Genomic DNA, 20,268 nt, shown 5'->3' with positions numbered 1-20,268 from the left:
AGTCCAGTCTGGCCTGTCATTTTCTTTGCAATGAAATACTTTTGAAAAGTTTAACCACGTCACAATTAAGTATTGGAAATGAAACCTGACAAGGCAAGCCTTCCTGTGATGTACCACTTTAACATTCCCTTTCCGCTGGCCACTGTGTAATACTCACAAGTAACCCAGGATTTGTCTTGCCTGGCGTCCGTTCAGCTGGCCTGACTTCAACTATTGCAGTCAGTCAGTCTGAAAAGCCTTTCCCTCGCAGCATATTCTTTCACAGTTCAAGGACAGGACTTTGGGCAAACTAGCTCCCAGCAGCTCTGCGAACCCAGCAACCCCTGGAAACTCAACGAACCCCTCGCTACTAAAGCTCTGGACTGCAGAGACAAACACACACTCTCAATGTGACCCTCTTCCACTGGGAAACGGAACAGTGAATGGGCAGTGGGCCTTGATCTTCTACTGAATCTAGAGGGATCCTTTGTGGAGGTGTGTAATACTGGAGATGAGATCCAGGGCAAAGGCTTCTCCTTTTGTGGCTAAATGTGTAAAGAGGCACCCGATAGCTGCTTTGGCCTTGTTAGCATTTAGGAGATTAGTTTCTCCTTGTGCTTGACAGATTGTATTTTAACAAGGAAATAGATCACATTTTACGGGGGGGAGATAAGACCAAAACGTTGAAAAAAAGAAACAGCACACACAAAGCTTTAGATCAGCACTGGTTCAATACCACAAACTGGTGACCATAACATGACCCCAGTATGATACAGCCTTCCCCTGGCATAATACCACAATATAGCTACATCTCAGTAGAAGAAACACTTACAGTTCCTGTGTGAAACCTTTGTATCAGGTCCATTTTGGTGGCATTGGATTACTTCATTTTGACCCCGTCATGCACAAGTGTAAGTAAAAATCTTATCCACTATTTTATCTTTTCAGCTGTAAATGGCCTTTGGCTGGCCACACACTAGACAACTTAAATCTGAACTGATTTTAAAAACAAGGGAGACCAAAGACATAAGGACAGTTTCAACAGACTTTCAGCATTATAATCCCACACACGAGACAATGCAGCCAGACCGTGAGGCCACACACATGCCAATGTAGTAACCATTTCACAGAAGAGATCCCACACATGAGATCTTACAGAAACATCTTTAGAAGAAGAACAAACATGGAGGATGAATGAAATCCTACGCATGTGTTACAGTTGCGGCAAAAATAAAAAACAGGAGTTTTGTGAGTTGTAAAAGTAGTTAAAGGTGCAGTGTGTAATATTAAGCCTAATAGCATTTAGCAGAACAGTATTGGAAGAAATGAAACATAACATACAGTGCTTAACAAATTTATTAGACAACCTGTCATATTTGTCTCAGAGACCGTCCAGCATCATGAAGTGCTTTAATGTGGACTCTTTTTCACTGAGCTCTCGACGTTTTACCGTTTTGAACAGGAATGAGGAATTTCAAACTGAATTCACCTTTTTATACCCAAATTTGAGCCGGCTCACTGGGCACGATAACTATCAGTCCGATAATCATCGGGCCGATAAAATGAAATTATCATGTCATTCCGATAAGTCCAATATCATGACGACTAGCCCCGATAACATATATATTTTTGTCAGCACGGCAGTGCTGGCGTTTGTTTTCTTTCTCATGAGACTACACATTCTAAAACAGCAGGTGGCACCGCAGTACACGACCCGCTGTTAAGCACCAGAGAAGAAGAGGAAGCAGCCCCTATGCTAAAATGCTAACAACATGGTGGCGTTATTCAGTATTTATGGGGGGATAACACGACCGTGTGTGTAGAATTTGCCCTGCAAAGGTCACAAAGAGTAGAAAGAAGTCCTAGACGGATCTTATAAGTCACTTAAGAGTCATCATCCTAATGATGTTAAAACAAAGCGGCAGCAGCCACTAGCCTCAGCCGCGGGCATTAGGACCGAGCCAACGGCTACTTTCATAGACGCTCTGTTTGACGTGGTTTCATTCAGTCTGATCGACATTAGGAACAGAAGTTTAGCCACAGACCACAGTGGACTTTACATTCTTAACCTATCTCTGATATGACCTATGTCAGTTCATATTTTTAATCTTTATGTAAAACATCAGCTCGCTTTAATTCTGGCTTAAGCAGAAAAGTAAAAAAAAATAGACCCCCAAATATCTCCCATTTGTTAAGCATAACAGCCTGTTATCATTTGGTTTTATGGGGGAAAACCTGTAAGTTGTTTGTGTATGCTGTACTTGGTACACAAATGTTTAAAAAAAAAAAGAACAATAATAACAGTTATAAAGTGAGAATAGTTCTTTGTTTTTTGAAAAACACAAGTGATATTAGTTAAAATTAGTTATAAATATCTTTGCTCACTACATATTAACCCCTTCTTACCCTCAGATGTGCATAAACACATACATAAACTTCTTTTGTTAAATCAACAATTGAAAAAAAATATTGGCCATCAGAAGTAGGAAATTATCAGTTATCGGTATCGGTTAAAAAAAAAATACTTATCGTGCATCACTACCTGTATCTTGTCTTAATGACTTAAAAATGGTAGCATTTTAGTACCAAATTTGACATATAAAAGCAAAAAAAAATATCAAGTCACTGGTGCCTTGGACTTGAGTTTTTATTGATGTTGTATCTATACCAGTCTTAATGCATCTTGAGGTAAGAATGTCATAAAATATCAAGAAAATCTCTGTATGTACACTAGGGCTGATTAATTTGAGAGAATAATCTAATTGCATTTTTTTTTTCAAATATTTTGATTGTAATGCAATTGTTTTTAAGTTCCTCATCATTGAAGTGAATGACCATTTTTACATCACTCCCGTTTGGATTAAGAAAAACATCTACAGAACCAAAGAAAATAGGATTTTTTGAAAACTATTCAAAAAAACTACACTTGAATATTTGCATGAATGTTTGCATGTTTGTAGAATACATCTCTGCTGCAAAGAAAAAAAATGTATTAAACTGATATTTTTAGCCACCAGTGGTTATGAGATGGTGTGGTGAGACACACTGATGTACCACACTGATGGGGCAAGTCTTCATGTGAAAATTTGCCCTATCATATATTATTATCCCAACTATACAACAGCTTAAGTTACTATAAAAAGAGGCTATTTTGTGTGGTTAAAGTGTGCTTGAGATTATGGCTTGATCTCGGGCCTCGGGCAAAAAAAAGGTTGAAAGCCACTATAAAGCAATATTACACCTTCTGTGATATGAAAACTGCAGGAGGCCATATTGCAATTTAATGTATATCTCAATCAACTGGCCAGCTTTAATGTACCAATAAATCTCTGGAGGGAGAAAAATTGGGAAGTTGTTTAATGTGATGATGACAAAAAGATAAGAGCAAATGCTCTCCTGTTGGTAGGCATCAGGATTGACATCGCTGACTTCAGGTCAGGGTGTCAAACTAGACAATGATGCAAGAAAAATTTTGATGAAAACATTATAACACTTCATGCCCACAGGTTTATACCATACCCCTATGTTGCCTTAAATTTGTCAATTTAATACAATTATTTTAGTCAACTGCAATGTAAAATTATTTTCACATGTCAAATTCCATTAGTCCCTATGGAAAATCAATCTAATTAATTCTGTATTAAAATAAGACTGAGGAAAACATGTTTTCTATACTGTCTGGACATGCAAGGCTGAGGGTGAAATTGAAAGAAACACAAGACTAAGCACCAAAAGGTGTAAATCACAAAGGACTTTCTTAAATTAATTCACGTCCTCATTACACAGCAGTTATGCCCATTGGTTAGTTTTGCACATAGCATGAAAATTGAGTCATTCCCCAGGCAAATTAAAGAAAAGCTGCCGCTTTCTTCCTGTAAATGTAGTTTTCATCCTATATTTCTTGTTAGCTGTTCTTTTCCTCTGCTCTTGATATGTTACGCATACACACCACACACGCACAAACACTCACACACACAGAGGCCATCCCAGAGTGGAGAACACAGTGTACCAGAGGAGTGATTTATTACACAGAGCTGACAATTCCCAGGACAATTACAGCCAGCCTAAGCAACAGGCTGAAAATGGCTTCTGAAAGTGTGCATGCACACAAGCATGGTATCACAAGAAGTACACGGTGCGGAGGAGTGATTCAAGCACACTTGGCATTGCACAAGTGATAACTTAAGTCATGGAGAACAAGGACTACTGTGAGCAAACTAAGACATTATTCTTAAGTTTCATATGTTTGTGTTTCAGGTGTTGTCAGCCTTTCCTTAGGCTAAAACCAAAGAAAAACTGGACCAAGATTAGAGATGAGGTGATGGTTAACGTGGGGTGAGGATGAAGGAGAAGGCAAAGGTTAACACTGATTTTAGGATTGAGTAAAGTAATGCTTTATCTGCTGTGAACTGGAAGAAAAGGTCACTGTGATGCATAAAAAAATCAGAGAAATAACCTGCTGATTTTTTTTGTCAAACTCCCCAAAAGAGAGCATGATCTGACTACTACCTCCAGAGGATAGGAAATACCCTCATTCGTCTCCAGTATGTCCCACTTTTCATTAGTTTGCGCTGTAATTGTGTTTTTTAATAAATGCAACCATATCTCATTCAGAAAGTATGATTAACAAAACATAAGCAGGGTTGAAAATGGATTAAATCTCCAAGTACTTGCCAGTAACACATCCCAGAGCGCTTTGCATGGAACAACTTGGCTAACACGAAAGAATGGGAAGCCCAAGGAACAATCCTAGGAATGTTTCTTCGTATCCAGGATCAACACCAAAAGTCATCCTGTCTGAGCTGTGACATTTGCACAGTTTCAGTGTCATCCTGCTAATATGAGTCAATGTTTCCCCTGCATTGTGACACAGCTGAGAGCAAACACCAGATACTACCATACAAAGATTAAATCCAGATTGTATGCCGTACATAGATGCAAAGCGAAAACCACAACAAAGGAAAGTAGTGCTCTATACGGGCAGGATAATCTTACATGTGTGCCTGCTATGTTATGAGGATGACAGCAGCTTTGCAACAGATTCTGGCAAGATAAGTCTCTTATCTGTCCTCAAAGGGCATCAACAATATCCATTTCACAAGCAGCATCACCCGGCCCTCGTCTTTCCTTCTTCTTCTTTTTTTTTTTTCTTGGTATCGCAGAAATCTAAAATATTTTCCCTTGAAAGCCACAAGCTTGGCAGAACAGCGAATGTTAGTTTTATTATAGCAACCTCATGACACACCCAGAAGAAGTTTGTTGAATAAGAGCTGTATAATCATACACTTTCAAGTCAGTTTGAGATAATACCCAGGTCAGACATTAAATTGTTCCTTTTTGAGGGATTAAGTCCTTTAACCGTTAAGTTCAGATAGCATTAATATCAGATATTTTTCCTTACAGTACAAGAAACTGAAAATAGATGGCGATATCTCACAATGCTATCCAAAAATAAGTTCTCAAAGGGAGTGCATAATTTTAAAGTCTTATTTAATGTAAAAGATTCACTTATTTTCTTTGTAACTTATATAATTGTGTTTGGATTATTTTTGTTATTTTTAATCGTTTTTCAGATTAGTTTGGGACTTTTTATGCATTTACTTTGAAAGGACAGTAGATAGTTGGAAAATGAGGAGATAAAGCGGGGAAGGACTGCAGACTGCACGTCTCGGACAGCAACTCTCATGGACTGTTCATCTGAGACGCCACCTCTACCATAACAGAAGTCCATAATTTTTTTAGTACTGTGTATTTCCAGTTTTAATTCATTTTTAAATTAACTTTATTCGTAAATAAAGTCTGGAAGTTAAATTCTCAAAATAACTACATTAATAACCTTAACATGCAAAGACATTTTTCATAAATGAAATAGAGAAAAATGTTAGAGGTCTTACATAGACCTGTTTTAAAGGTAGATCAACAAATGGTGGCTTGCTCTGGCTCAGTAAGCTTTAACTAAAGCTAACACAGCTATGTACAGAGGAGAATTAGGGCCACAGAAAAAAAGTCAGAATTCTGAGATTACAGTCAGCCTTCTGACAGTAATCTCAGAGTTCTGACATTTTTCAGGAGTCAGAATTCTGACTTTTTTAAAGAATTTTTGCAGAATTCAAGAAAAAAAGTCAGAATTTTGACCTTTTTCCCCCTCAGAATTCCTACTTTAATTTCAGAATTCTGACTTTTAACTCAGAATTCTGACTTTAAACTCAGAATTCTGAGGTTTCTCACAAGTAAAAACAATCTGCAACTCAAAATTTATTTTTTTAATGGCCCTTATCCTCTTCTGCGGCTATGCTAGATACTTATTAACATTATAAAAAGGGCCAATATAACTAAGTTAGCTGTAGCAATGTGAGCTTTATAAAACGTGGTTAAAGCTAACGCTGCTACATAGACAACGTAGATATGAAGCTTATGTAGCTGCTCTGTTAGCTTAGCTTTAGCTATGTTAGCTATGAAGCTTCACTGGCTACACAGCTTAAGCAAAGCTATCTAAGCTACGTTTGCTGCTTTAAATGTTTCATGTAGGACAAGTTATTTTTTCCCCTGTAAGCAGACTGTTTACTCAACTTTTTAAAAACCTTTTGTAAACAGGTTTTGCAGGTCAGGTTTTTAACCTTTAGCTAAAGCCAACTTGTTAGGCTTAATTCTTAATTAACAATATAGATAAGCCGATATAATTAAGTTAGCTTCAGCAATGTGAGCTTTAGCAAATGTGGATAAAGCCAATGAAGCTACATAGATAACTTAACGACTTAGCTATGTAGCTGCTTTGTAAGCTTAGCTTTAGCCTTGCAAGCTACATTAGCTATGTCGCTTCATTTGCTTTGTAGCTTACGCAGCGAACGGAGTTGTATAATCTATGTTTGCTGCGTTAAATGTTTTCATGTACAGTAGCATGAGCTTTTCTCCTGTTATTAATTAACCCTTTTGTAATCAGGCTCTGCAGGTCAGGTTTTTAACTTGGTATCCTAACTCTTATCATAACTTTAAACTAAGGTTTAAAGTTCAAGCATGTATTTACGTTCTGACACAGATGGAATCTCAAAAAAACAACAACAACAAAAAAAAAAAACAGTCTGTTGGAGGGGCAGTCAGAGATGTGGTCTCTCTCTCCTCTCCTTTTATATCGTCTTAAACACATAGAGGACTTTGTTCAAGTGTAGGTAATTTAAATAAAGGGAATTATGATCTTGGCAGATATTACCTTAAAAGTTAGTTATCCAGGTCTGTAGATAGAAAATTTCTGTTGATATTCACAACTAGTATACAGTCTGTAAATACTGGCCTATATGTTTTAAGTTTGTTGGGGTTTTAGGGCAGGACCAACCGACCAACATCAGCTGAAGTCTCTTTCTTGGTTCATCTTCATTTCTAAATCTTTAAAGTGTGTTTTATGGACTGAAGTTTGAGGTCTCTCCTACATTTATATATCAGTATTGATACTGGTATTGGCTATAACTAACCCCTTAAGCCTGTTTTATCATATTTGATACATACTTTTATGATACCTCTATCTAATCAATATGATCAATAAATTACTTTTAAAAAACTTCAGAACACAACCTGATAAATGATAAAAATACCCTCAAGTGATTATCAGTTACCAAAAACAACTCATGTATCAAATGAGATACAAAAAATATATATGTTAAATTTTATGAAAATTCTGATTTATTTATTTATTTGTTTATTTGGATATCAGCAGAAAGTTAAATAATTACTTCAGTCCCAAAAAAATAGAATTTTCTGGCTATAATTTGTGTTTTCAGGCTTTAATGAGTTATTTTGTAAATATCAGCATATCTGGCAAAAAAAAACCCAAAACAAAACAAAAAAATCCCCTATTAAATATGCTACATAAATACATTTTGACTTGACTTTCTGATCACTCTGGAAACTGCAGCACTTCCAGGGTCAGCTGTATATATATTTTTTTTTTATTAAATCTATTTTCCCCTTCAGCTCTGGTGATAAAATATGGATTAAAGGCAACACCAAATGTCTAAATTCTGCTTCTTGCATTGAAATAACTAGCCAAAAATATTTTACAATCGTATCATTTTTTAAAGCACTTCTTAAAAAGATTTTTTTAAGAATTCTTTTGCAATCCAACTTGTGCAATCCATTTGATATGCGTGCACATGCCAGTATTTGCTATCGAACATATTTACACTGAAAGCATTTTGGCCCTTCTGCACTAGATCATGTGTGTACCAAGCGCCTATAATCCTTCACCCAAGGCCATGACAAATAGCTTTCAAGTTCAGAGTGGATCAATATATTTGCCAGTGCTTCCCTCCTGCAGCCTTGAATGGGATTAGTGAGAAGAAAGGGAATACATTTCAGGACACATATACATTAACAGAGACACACTTGCACAAGCAAACATTGCTGAAGAGCAAATCCTCTCTGAGAGGCATGCTAACACTAGCACTCTGTCAGAGTGCGTTCGTCACTCGCGCTGCACGCTTCTCAAAGTGACTTAGATATGGGGGACAAGCTGCAAGTGACTGGGAGTGATTGTGCAGGAGAATAATGTGTATGCATGAGGTATTTGAGTGAGCAAATGTATGCATGCATGGGGAAATGAGGAAGGGAAAAAAGGCCCACACCCTGTTTTATACAAGCACGAACAGCTCGTTCTCTCACACTAACACTCTCATGCCATGTGAATTAAGAAATGCAGCTCATCAGAAAATAAGCCTATGAGTACATATGAACCCACTGCCTGTTATGCTGTCATGTTAAATATTGCATAATCTCTATATGTGCCTGCGGATGTTATTTATCTGGTGATATATTAATGATTCAGATATTTAGAGAACAACTTCCAGTGGTGAAAAAGAATGACACACATTTTTAAAAAAGGGCTGAACATCCCAGCCCAAAAAGGCTAATGAGACTCCTTAAAATATTTTGTCCCAGAATGCAAAAATAATAGATTTTCTTCTATACAGGGCCAAGCTGGAGGGCTGGGGGATGCAGGGAAAGACAGCAGCAAGGGTGGGGCACAGGAAACATGGCACAAACAAATGACTCAGCAACACACACATGCACCATTGTATCTCGACAAGGCATTTTTGCTCCAAAAATACAACCTGACTGCATTTATTTCCACAGCCGTTTCCCTCACACTGACAAATTTTGCAGCAACTCTTTGATCCGAGGAGCAAAGCTTGGTAATGCTCTGATTTCCTTTGAGTGCATGCTGGTTATTTGCTAAAGGAAGAGGCGATGTCAACTGGCAGGAAGTCAGCAGGTGGGAAAGAGGAAGAGGTAACGGTCCTTCCAGTAAACCCTCTAACAGGATTTTAAACACAGCAACTGGAGCCAGGAATGCATGGGAACCGTATGGAGTGTGCAATGTGTGCATGTGTGAAGAAAAGCAGGCGTGGATAGTATCTGCCTATGTGATGTCATTACATGAGAAGCAGACAACCTGAACCGGTTGTTCCCACAATGCACAGATGAGACAATGACGCAGCATGACTCTAAAACTGCAGATTATGTGTATGTATGAGCATGTCTCGCTGTGAAGGACACAGAAAGTGGCATATTCCTTCACACACGCTCACAGATCATATCATTCTTTCACAGATTACAGCAGGAGTGAGAGGGAAAGCTCCAGGGACAGTAGAATAGATGGCTGGAAGTTGGGGTGTGAACGCTGGGTAGAGGCCCAACATAAAGAAAAGATTTGTGTGCTTCCTCCGGCTGTCATCTCCCTTCCTACTGCTGGGAAGAAGTGTGTCAAAGAGTACATTGTTCGCGCTATGTATGTATCACTTTGTGTCTGGCTACATGCCCCGGTAGTCCCCGCAAATTCAGCCCCTCCCCAGCTTGCTCTCGCTCTCTTTCTTCATGAATATATAGGAAGAGAAATATATATCTTTCCCCTCCTGTCATCCCTTCTTTAACTATAGCAGTTTAGTTTAGATGCTAAAAGACAGGAAATGCCTCGAGGTTAAAGGAATAAGAAGTGGCAGCGTATGCGTGATTCGAAACTCGAGAATCTCCTTGTTTTCATCACTTCACCCCACCCATTCAAACTACACACCAGGGCAGAAAGTCACAAAATTCAAGAACATGCCGTCTCTGTACTGACCAATATTGAAAACAAGTGATTGATATGTAGTACTGTGTCAGTTCAATTTTCTGAACAATGAACAAGGACTGAGCTGTATTTCCCACAGCTCATGATTTTATGCACACAAGTTTGTTCTGAGTCAAGGTGGAAGTATTTAGTCTTTTTTACCAGAAATCCATCCCTGTCTGACTCATTTTGGAAATATTCGTCACTACCGTCTACAGGGAATCCCAAACTTTTCTCTCTGAACTATGTCGACTTACACGTGGATGTGCATCCAGCAAATACGAGAATGTTTTCATGGGATTCTTAATGAAACTAAGTCACGGGGCACACTCTCACTGGGCTGTATCCAAGCACTTGCACGGTACACTTCTATGGCCCCATCATGAATAGAAAAGGTGCCAGGTGCCTCAGCAAACTAAGGTTGCATGGGTGCACAATAGGGATGCACCAATTCAGCGTTTTAACAATGGTATCAGCTGATATTGGCCCTATTGATGAACATCATTCACAGGCCAAATGATGCAGAATGAACACTTATGTTTACCAAGCATCTCTGTTGTGTCCAAAAGGTGTCTTACAGGCTTTAAAAATAATTCAAGACTTTTTAAGGCCTGAACTGGGAAAAATTCATATCATTTCTCGCGCAAAATGAAAGGCATATAAGATTTCTGGGTACACCAGACGATGGCTACATTTTTTATTTGGTGAACCTTTTACGAAATGCCTAATGGTGCAGGGCAAAAATAAATTTTTGGTCAGAAACGTGCAAATTTTATCATGTCTTGCGTTAGTGTATTACAGAAGTATATGTATTTGATCACAGTGATACAGATAAAATAAAGGAGGGGTCTTGGGGGGGGGGTCCTTCCCAAGAAATTTAGAACATCCATCACTGAATTCCTAAAATTCTGAAGAATATTATTGCAACAATTTGTGGATGAAGATGTTTAAATTTATTTAAGGTTGTCTGGAAAACAAATATCATATAAGAACATGTCTCAGTCAAAGTCCCCTTAAAAAGTCTGATTTTTGTGAAAGGTCTTACATTTTAAAGACTATTTAAGGTCATAAATCTCAAATGTGCAATTATGGACGATTTAAGACTTTTCAGGGATTTTATGCTAACTCCTTATATATTTTGTTGCTGAGTCAAATAAGATTTTTTCTTGTTTAACGCTAGTGTCCACCCTAATTTTCATGAATGGTAAACCTCTAGTGACCAAATATGTATAATTGATACAGCTTCTTCCTCTGATGATCTTTTTTTTTTTTTTTAAATGACAGAGTAATAAGGCTGTATCTGACAGAAACAACTCAAAATAAGCCACAATGTGAGTAAAGTATAATGTCATGTTCATGTATTTTTCTATTGTGCTGACTCTGGGACTGTACTTCTTGTAAATGTCCTGCCCACAGGGAATGCATGGCATCATTTCTTGTTTCCCTGCTGCTACTGTGCTGTTTTGTGCCATTTCTCATGTTGACAGAGCTTGTGCCAAATTGTCTGTTTTTCTCTTTAACGTGTTTTTTACTTGTGTTACATTAAGCAGATTTTGTTAATGGTGAAAAATGCATATCAGTTCCAAATACCGGTTAATGGCCTCATGAACTACTAATAATCTGTTTTAACTCTGAAAAAGCAATGTAAGTTAACCCCTTCTTCTTTTATTGCCTTTTTTGGTCTCCACCAACTTCTGAGGGCTAATTTTGATGCCTGTTGAACTACTGCAAACTTGTCTGTGCACAGAGAAGGTGGTACAGTTTTGATTTTGACAAATTAGAGAAGTGAGAACGCTAAAACAGCTGCATGCCAATGCTGAAAACTGTCGTGAGAAGTGTGTACATGAATCATGGCAGAACAGTTTGAGACATTAAAACCAACCAATATTCAAAATGAAAGTTTTATATCAGCTTTGCTAATTTAAGAAACAGCTATAATGACAGTTCAGACTTATTTTTACATTTCTGGTGGTACACGGTTTGAGTCAAGGCTAAACTCAAAAGGAGTTCAGTTCCTGTCTTGCCACTACCCTACATAGTTTATTTCATAATTTACTCAGCCAACCACACTGAATTAATGTGACCATTTTACATTTGTGTCAAGACATAAATTTACTATGTGCTGCCCTCAATGTTCTGTCTTCAGCCTGTCATCTCCCACTGCAGAGGGTCACCACTCTGAAAGGGGTGGGCCCCAACACAACACTGATGTTGTAATTTGGTTTAATGGCTTCTGGTTTTATGAGCTACATTTCTAATTAGATTGAAAAGGATTAAGGATTTTGTGTACACACAATAGATGAAACAATAAACTGATGACATTTTGGTTTGTCAATGAAAAAGTGTGGCAAGTGGAGGTCAACTGCCATCACACCCCACTGAACAGGGTGAGTGTGAGTGAGTAGGGGGCACGGTCGGGGTATGTCAGACTTAAAAAAAAAAAAAAAAAAAAAAAAGGGAATGTTTGTGTAAGTGTGTGTATCTGTGAGTGAGTGTGTTTCCTGCCGTTCTGGCCCCAGCTGTACCCAGATGGCCTGAGAGCACAGTGTGCTAAGCTAACAGAGACGAGACATTTCAGACATTCACCCTGAGTTACTGAGCTGGAAGAACACTGCAGTCTGACACACATAATAATAATACACATCCCCATTTCATCCATAGCAGTCACACCCTATTTAATATCCCCTATTTTACTGCACAGGTGTTTACTGAGTACTTTGGATACAACATGACGTTAGCATCCAGCAGCTTTTATCGCTCAACAAAGCTTCTTGCTAATAGAACAGGTTACAGCATGATGAGATGGATATGATTACTGACGTAAAACAAACAGCTCAGGTCATAATGGTTTTTATTTCCAGTCACATGTACTGGCATTTAAAGCTCCTGTGAGGCACTGTTAACTGGTTGTAAGGCAGACAGATATAATATTTCTGTCTTTAATTGCCTTTTCAAACAGATTCACAATGAGTAATATGATTACTTTTAAAAAAGAAGTCAGGTGAGAATTTTATCAGAAAACAATACAGAACAAAACCGGCAAAGAAATAAGACAAACTGCTTTGACCACAGGGGGCACCAAATTTGCACAAACTAAAAGTTCCTCACAGGAGCTTTAAGTAATAAACAATTTGCTGAATAGATTACAGTACTGATGCTTCTGTGGTTAATTGATCCCTACATTTAAATGAAAAGTCATGGAGTCTGAGGCATGCCCACTGGTCAACTCTGGGGGTACTGCAGGTGGAATGCAAGAGGCCTTTTACTTCATGTAAACATAATTTTAAACAATTAAAACAAAGTTTAAATGCTCATAAAGTACTTGATTACATATTAAAATACTTCCAAGAAATCAAACAAAACACAGCCAAAAGATTTAATGTACGTTACCTTTGCCACATTTATTCGGTCTGATGTACAGAATGTTTGTCATGGTTTCACTGGTGCTGAATTAACTGGTGAGACTCCATTAAACATTTGACTATGCTGCATTTATGTTACTAGGAAAATGGTTGTTTATGCTGATGCTACTGGTTATGCTAACTCTTCTTGTGGTGTTGATGTCTTCAAAAAACAGGCATTTGCTTTGAAATCCTCTTTTATGAAATAAAAAAGTTTGGGACAGGCTGATATAGAATCAAATCAAAGTAAAGAACACCAGCTTTTATTATATTTTGTGAAACCTTCAGCAATCCCTTTTTAAGACTGAATAAATGAGCCATCACTCTCCTTGATTGCTGGACAATAGTAGATAGTAGTAGTAAATAGTAGAAAATAATCAATTTGCAATACAACTAGGATGCTAGCGCAAAACTCACAAATTTACAACAGGCCTATCTGTTGTTCCCCTTTCCCCACAATCACGTCTGTAAACACTCATCTCTCGTGTGCTTCATTATGCTTTCTTCTTCTGGCCTCCAAGCTTTCATTTTCCTCCATCTCCTTTCTTTTTTTTTCCTCCTGCGTGATACATTTTGTAATATCATCTTCCTTTGCTCCACCCTTTAGTTTATCCCTTTCTCTCCTCCTCGGCTTGCTCGGCTCACTCTGAGTCTTTAGGTTGGTCAGTTCAGCAAGGCCGAGTTACATTCCTGGGATGCCTGCTACATATGGTCCACATTCCAGCTGGTCTGCAGAGAGGCCCACTGCTCCTCACCGCTGGCCCTGCAGAGACCAGCCCAAAGCTGAGCATGCTACAGCACTGATACAACCTATATTAATATCACAAATCAACAAGAAACTTACAATCACATTTCTTTAGCTCTACTTCTTTTTCTTTATCTTCCTCCATCATTTATCTGCATGCATATGCAAATCCTACACGACTGTGGGGAGAAACCTGAAAATTAATGCCATTTATGAAACAGACTCACACATATCAGGGACGAAAATCAAAGGGAATCATATTGTTTGAATTATATCCATACTGGCAACTTTATGTGGAAAACACAATGCAGGCCCTGTATTCAACTGTCAATATAAAACTTACCATTACAAACAAGCTAGCGCATGCTTGTGCATTGTGGCAATAGCAGTTTAACTGTCACTTGTCTGTTAGTTTATGCATTTTCATTGCTCATGTAACTTTTCCACCAGACGTGCACACAGTGGAACATATGTTGCACATACAAGTGTGAGGCTGGTCTGGTAAAACACACATAGCCTTACTAAGGAGTGGTAACACTCTCTCAGTATGAGGCTGTAACAATATAGCGTGGGACTCAATCTGAATACAGTTAGCGCTGCATCACTAACTACTATAGCTCTGCCATGCTGCTCACACCCACACACCCCTGTTCTGTGCATTTCAGCATATGTAGGCACAGACAGGGAATGCATCTGTCCCTTTATCAGACGATTTTACACACATACAGACCTTCGTACAGCATGGCATCACCTGCCAAGGAACTTTCTTAGTTTTTAACTACATACTTTCATCCAACACACATTTTTGTACTCCTACAAATGTAAATATGCAGTAAAAAGTGCATCTTTAAAAAACAAAAATCAGCCTAAGTTAGCTTTCAGAGGCTGCTTGGGTGTGGCCATAAAAATGTGCAACCTCACTGCAGCTACCGCATTTCCACCGCAGATCTTCTCCTCAGTGGTTGGCCATCAATAACAGTCAGCTGGTAGTTGGTAAGAACAAGTCACTATGAGGTTTGGTCTTTTATAAGCTCAAGTTAGCCGAGGAGGTAGAGGAGGTAGAGGAGGTGACTCATCAAAGAGACATTTTTATATGTTAATCACTTCTGATCAATGACAGCATGTCAGACACGGCAAAACGCTTCCAGATCTTTCCGTGGTTAGCTAAGTGAAAGGCCTGTTAGTCAGACCAAACCCTTCCCAATTAGCCAACCCGCAAACATACTCACATTTGCATGAAATATAGCGAACACACACAGACACATAAAGATAACTGCTTTCATATGCACTCAAAATGAAAACTTTCAAGATGACTTCTTGACATTTGACTCTAGATTATAGGGCACAGGGACACTAAATTGCAGCACAAACATCACATTCCTGTCCCTCTCCCCTCTTCCATGCCCTTTCTGTGTGTGTGTATGTGAGAGTGTCTGGGGAGTGGCGCAATGGACGTCACTGCTGGACGCTTGTATTAATCACATCTAGCCATGCAGCGATAACGACCAACCACTAACACACACACATGCACCCAGGTCAATCCAATGTGGCTAAACAACCAGAGCCTAGACTAAGCATACACTCCAACAAGATTACAAGAAGAGGGGCAGAGGGCAGAGGAAACACAACAGGGGAGTTACTTCTTAAAAGTAGGGTTCAAATGTCTTACACTTTAGGAATCAGCTCAAAAAGGAGGAACACAGCTGCTTTTTCATGAAAATCTGACACTGCACACATTGTGTGTTTTTCACTGCATGACAACTAAAATCACAATGACTCATCTAACCATGACTATTATTTCACATCCTTTTTGCATACCAAGCATTTAACACCCGTTGTGTGTCATTATAACCAGTGACAATGAGGCCTTATAAATAAATCACCCTGGCTCAACTAGTCCCAACACAGCACTTCCTTTATAGAGGATGGGTGGGACATTGTCGCCCTAAGAGGTTAATTCTCTTGAAAACATTCAAATAGTGGCATCCTGATAATCCACATGTGTCAAGTAGCTCGGACTCTGACCACCCGGCCTGCAGCATCATGTATAATTCACCATTCATACTGAAGGGGTGGGGGGGTGGGGTATTACCGCAGGCCAGGCACTCTTGAGGAAAAAGTAGGTAGAGGGGGGAGCCATGGCTAACGAGCAAATCTAGAGCATTTTAAAGTGCATCATGTGGGATAAGGAATAAGAACATCATAGTTCTGCAATTTAACCAAATAGGCTTGTCAGGAGTGGGGGAGGCCCTCCGAAATTGAGAAATCCCAGAAAACAACTACCTGGAGGGATAAAAAGCAAGTCATCAGCCAAGAGAAATGGCCATTAATTGCAGACGGTAAGGTTATCATCAGGAGCTTGCAAAGATTAGAGATGACAAGGTCCGAGACAAAGTTCAGCTGACGTTTAAAGGACAAAAATTGTAGCTCTAACCGGATCCTAACTAGATTGAAGGCTGTTTCCAAAAGAATTTGAGCTTTGGAACCTGAACTTTTGATAAGTTATATTTTGACCCACAGCCCTTCTTAATGTTGAAATCTCTAAACCAAGGGTTGCATAAGCAAAGGTTGGAGGGCCCTGAATACACCGCCTATATGATTATATAACCCCTGCCATTGGAAATGGGGGGCAGAGTACATACAGTGTCTTTACTTGCAACAGGTTGATGGGAACAGCAAAAAACAGGGTGATGGTAGAGGAAGTGGACAACAAAAACAGGGACATTGACATCAAATTGTTGTGAAAAACTTAGGCTACATGAAGCATCAGTTTGTGACATGGATAAACTAGGAGTCAGAGTCCAAAAGATTATGCTCTATACTATTACCAAAGCAGCTGACTTAAACACAACCTCACTCACCTCCACCTATTAACACCTCTGAGGATTCGTGGAAGTAGCTCCTGAACACGATCCAGATCCAAAGTAGGTTAAAAGATGAGACGATCCCCTGTAGATAGGGCACCTGGAGATACTGAGGAGGGGAAATAACAGCAGAAGAGAAGCTTGAAAGGGGAAATGAATGACGCGGAGGGAGAGACACAGGGAGAGAGGAGGAAGAGGAGGAGGAGGTGGGGGCAACTCTCCACATCCATGTTGCGCTACAAAGGGTGGGGCCTTGAGGAATTCACTCTATCTGCTTTCCTTTCGACTTAAAGATTATCTTAATTAGAGGGCCAGTCAGCCTGTGCACTCAGTTATGACTATGAGTTATTGGGGTAGAGACACATCGCGAGAGTAAGCGATGCCTCCTCGATATTCTTTGGTAAGTCGCGCGGACTGCTGTAATATAGACCCAACTCCTAACATGAAGCTGTTTGCCAGTTTGATTTAGATGCATTCAACGCACTAGCGTTTGTGAAGACACTCGCCCCTCCTGTTTCTTACTGTACCATAACACTGAAAATATTTTCTACAGGCCTCAACCGAACGACACACCACCTCGAGCATCATATCATTCCGTCTCTTCAGTTTCTAGAGCCACTTCGCCTTAATAACGCTATACAACACGCAAAAATGCACTTGGGATAACACTGAAGCACGCCCTCCCCTGTGGCCTTTAAATGTCACCTCCGCTAAAAAGTTTGTTAAAATGTATCTGACAGTCGCACTTACTTTGCTCCAGGTAAATCCACCGACTCCACCAAGCCACTCCAAATATCAAATGTCAAATATGCGCAGTTTTTGCCGTGCTTGGAGCATATTTGAGGATTATTGGGCTCAGTTCGGACTGTTTCCCCCACGCCCAGTTCGCCTGTGGCATTCACTATGGCTAGCTACTGTAAAGTTGCCACGTCCGTTACATTTAACAGACCTATGAAACTACACCGACCCGCTAAACAGTCAAAATCACTTGACGTACTTCTTAACTGCGTAATAGTCCAGTTATTTGGGCTACAGCCAGGGATATACGCCAGAAAGGTGCGCACAAGAAGAAGGCAATACGTTTGTTATGTAATATGTTCCTGGATGGAAAAGGACAGAGGGTCTTTAAAGCTTTAAGAGACTAAGCTCTCTACAGTAGAAACAGTCGGTTTTGTAACATTTGTTCACCGCTGAAGCCTCATAAAACCCCCCAGCCACACCTTAACTCTCAATCATTTTTTTCTGACAGCTCCAGAGGTTTCGACGAGACGCAAAGCCCACAAGTTCACACCTTAAAGATTGTCGCTTAGTGTCTCGTGAACTCCGCTGTTTTACGTGTAAACCTCTAAAAACAAACGTAAAAAACGGTCCAGTTTTAGTATCCGGTATGTCGGTCCCACCCCGCGATGGTCGTTTCTCCTCGGGGCTCCTTCCCTGGTCTCTCTCCCCGGTCCAACTCCTCTCTTCAAACCGGCTTCTCACTCCGATCAGCTGGCAGCGCTGTGACGTCAACAACCACGACAGCCAATCATAAACGGACCGGAAAAATCACTGCGGACGCCCACTACATACGCACGATGACGATCAGGTGAGTCCGCCAATGAGAGCGCAGAAGAGTGTGAGAAACAAGGCGGGAGCTAGAAACAATGACCAATGGCAATACATCCGCCCATGGGAGGTGTTTCATCCTCTGACCTATTAGGCGATGGGAAGTATTATTTGTGAAGGGCTTGGAACTTTTCTACACTAACAGGACATCTAATGAAATCTTACAGGCCTAATTAACCATATTTTAAACAATTAAGAGCCGTGGCTTACTAATATCATGACAACAGTCATCATTCAAAAAGCTCATTTGTCCTGTCATATGTGGAATTGAAACGTTTTCCTTAAGGCAAAGGTCAAATGCTACTTATAACTACATCTCAGGTTGATTTGCCATAAGGTGAAGGTAGGCTGTGGCCTGGGGCCTGATGCACCAAGGGGCCACAAAGCCATAAAGGCATGCCTCAAATCTGATGTGAGATAGGACCACTTAAAACGTTTTTTCCCCAGTAATTAAAATGAGTATTAAGAATTTTAAAGAAAAGTGCCCTGAACAGAGGTGGAGCAAGGGGTGGCTTACAGGACTGAATGTTTTCTCAAAGGCCAAAAATGTTTTAGGCTGCTTAGTGTTATGATCAATAAATGCAAAGAGAAATCATTCAAAGTATACAAATAAAAATGTAAATTAATTTTTTGTAGTCAAACTGAACAAAATAAAATTTTTATTATACTTGTAAGAGCTTACAGCATCATGAAATATGGTTTTAACATTGTACCATTTTTTTGTATTTTTGAAAATACAGTGCTTAACAAATTTATTAGACCACCACCCAAAGTAAGGTTTATGCCACAGCTGCCCTAAATTAACAACATTGGTAATTACCAAAATTATTTTTATGTTTCTGCAATGGTAAATACACCAATATGTAGAAGCTCTTTAACCCAAATGATTTTTTTAATGCTAAAATATCATTAGTATTGTTATCTATGAATTTTCAAATGTACTGATTTACAAAAAAACTGAAAAAATAGTAAAGCAAATTATTTTTTCTTGATTAATATGTCAAATTATAGTTATTTACTTGAATTCCTGAACAGAAAAATGAGTTTTAGTGGTTGAATGTTATGCTTGATTAATTTCTGACCTCTCAGAGAAGCCCAGTGAGCCAGCTCAAATTTGAATATAAAAAGGTGAATTCAGTTTGAAATTCCTCATTTCTGTTCAAAATGGTAAAACGTCGAGAGCTCAGTGAAAATGAAAGAGTCCACATTAAAGCACTTCATGATGCTGGATGGTCTCTGAGACAAATATGACAGGTGGTCTAATAAATTTGTTAAACACTGTATATCAAAATCCTGAACAACATTTTGCTTTTTCATGGTCTTCTTGAAAATGAATAGTGTCAATTCTAAACTTTACACTAAATTTATTCCCCTTTCATGTTATGTAATTAAAAAAGAAAAATAAATCCCGTATAGAATGCTTTTTAAGATGGAACTACATCAGTGACATATAGATTTTTGGTGTTTCAAATCTACATTTGTATTAAAGGTTGCTTGAAATAGTGTATATAACTGCAAGATGAGTAAAAACGTACCCCTGGATCATTTTAAGTTTGTGCTAAGCCCCAGCTTATC

The 20,268-nt window shown here is 39.0% G+C and overlaps 1 long non-coding RNA gene across 1 annotated transcript; it reads right to left on the bottom strand.

Moving 5' to 3' along the window:
* Nucleotides 1–12,324: 12,324 nt before the first annotated feature.
* Nucleotides 12,325–18,557, bottom strand: LOC121527046. The gene is made up of 3 exons (XR_005993371.1): nt 17,083–18,557; nt 14,321–14,400; nt 12,325–14,239 (listed from the first exon to the last, which is right to left on the bottom strand). It is a non-coding gene; the product is annotated as an uncharacterized LOC121527046 (long non-coding RNA).
* Nucleotides 18,558–20,268: the final 1,711 nt, after the last annotated feature.

This window comes from Cheilinus undulatus, linkage group 2 (genome assembly GCF_018320785.1).
Source record: "Cheilinus undulatus linkage group 2, ASM1832078v1, whole genome shotgun sequence".
NCBI lineage: Eukaryota > Metazoa > Chordata > Actinopteri > Labriformes > Labridae > Cheilinus > Cheilinus undulatus.
Note: the sequence above shows the minus strand (reverse complement) of the source record. Positions and strands in the feature narration are given on the sequence as shown.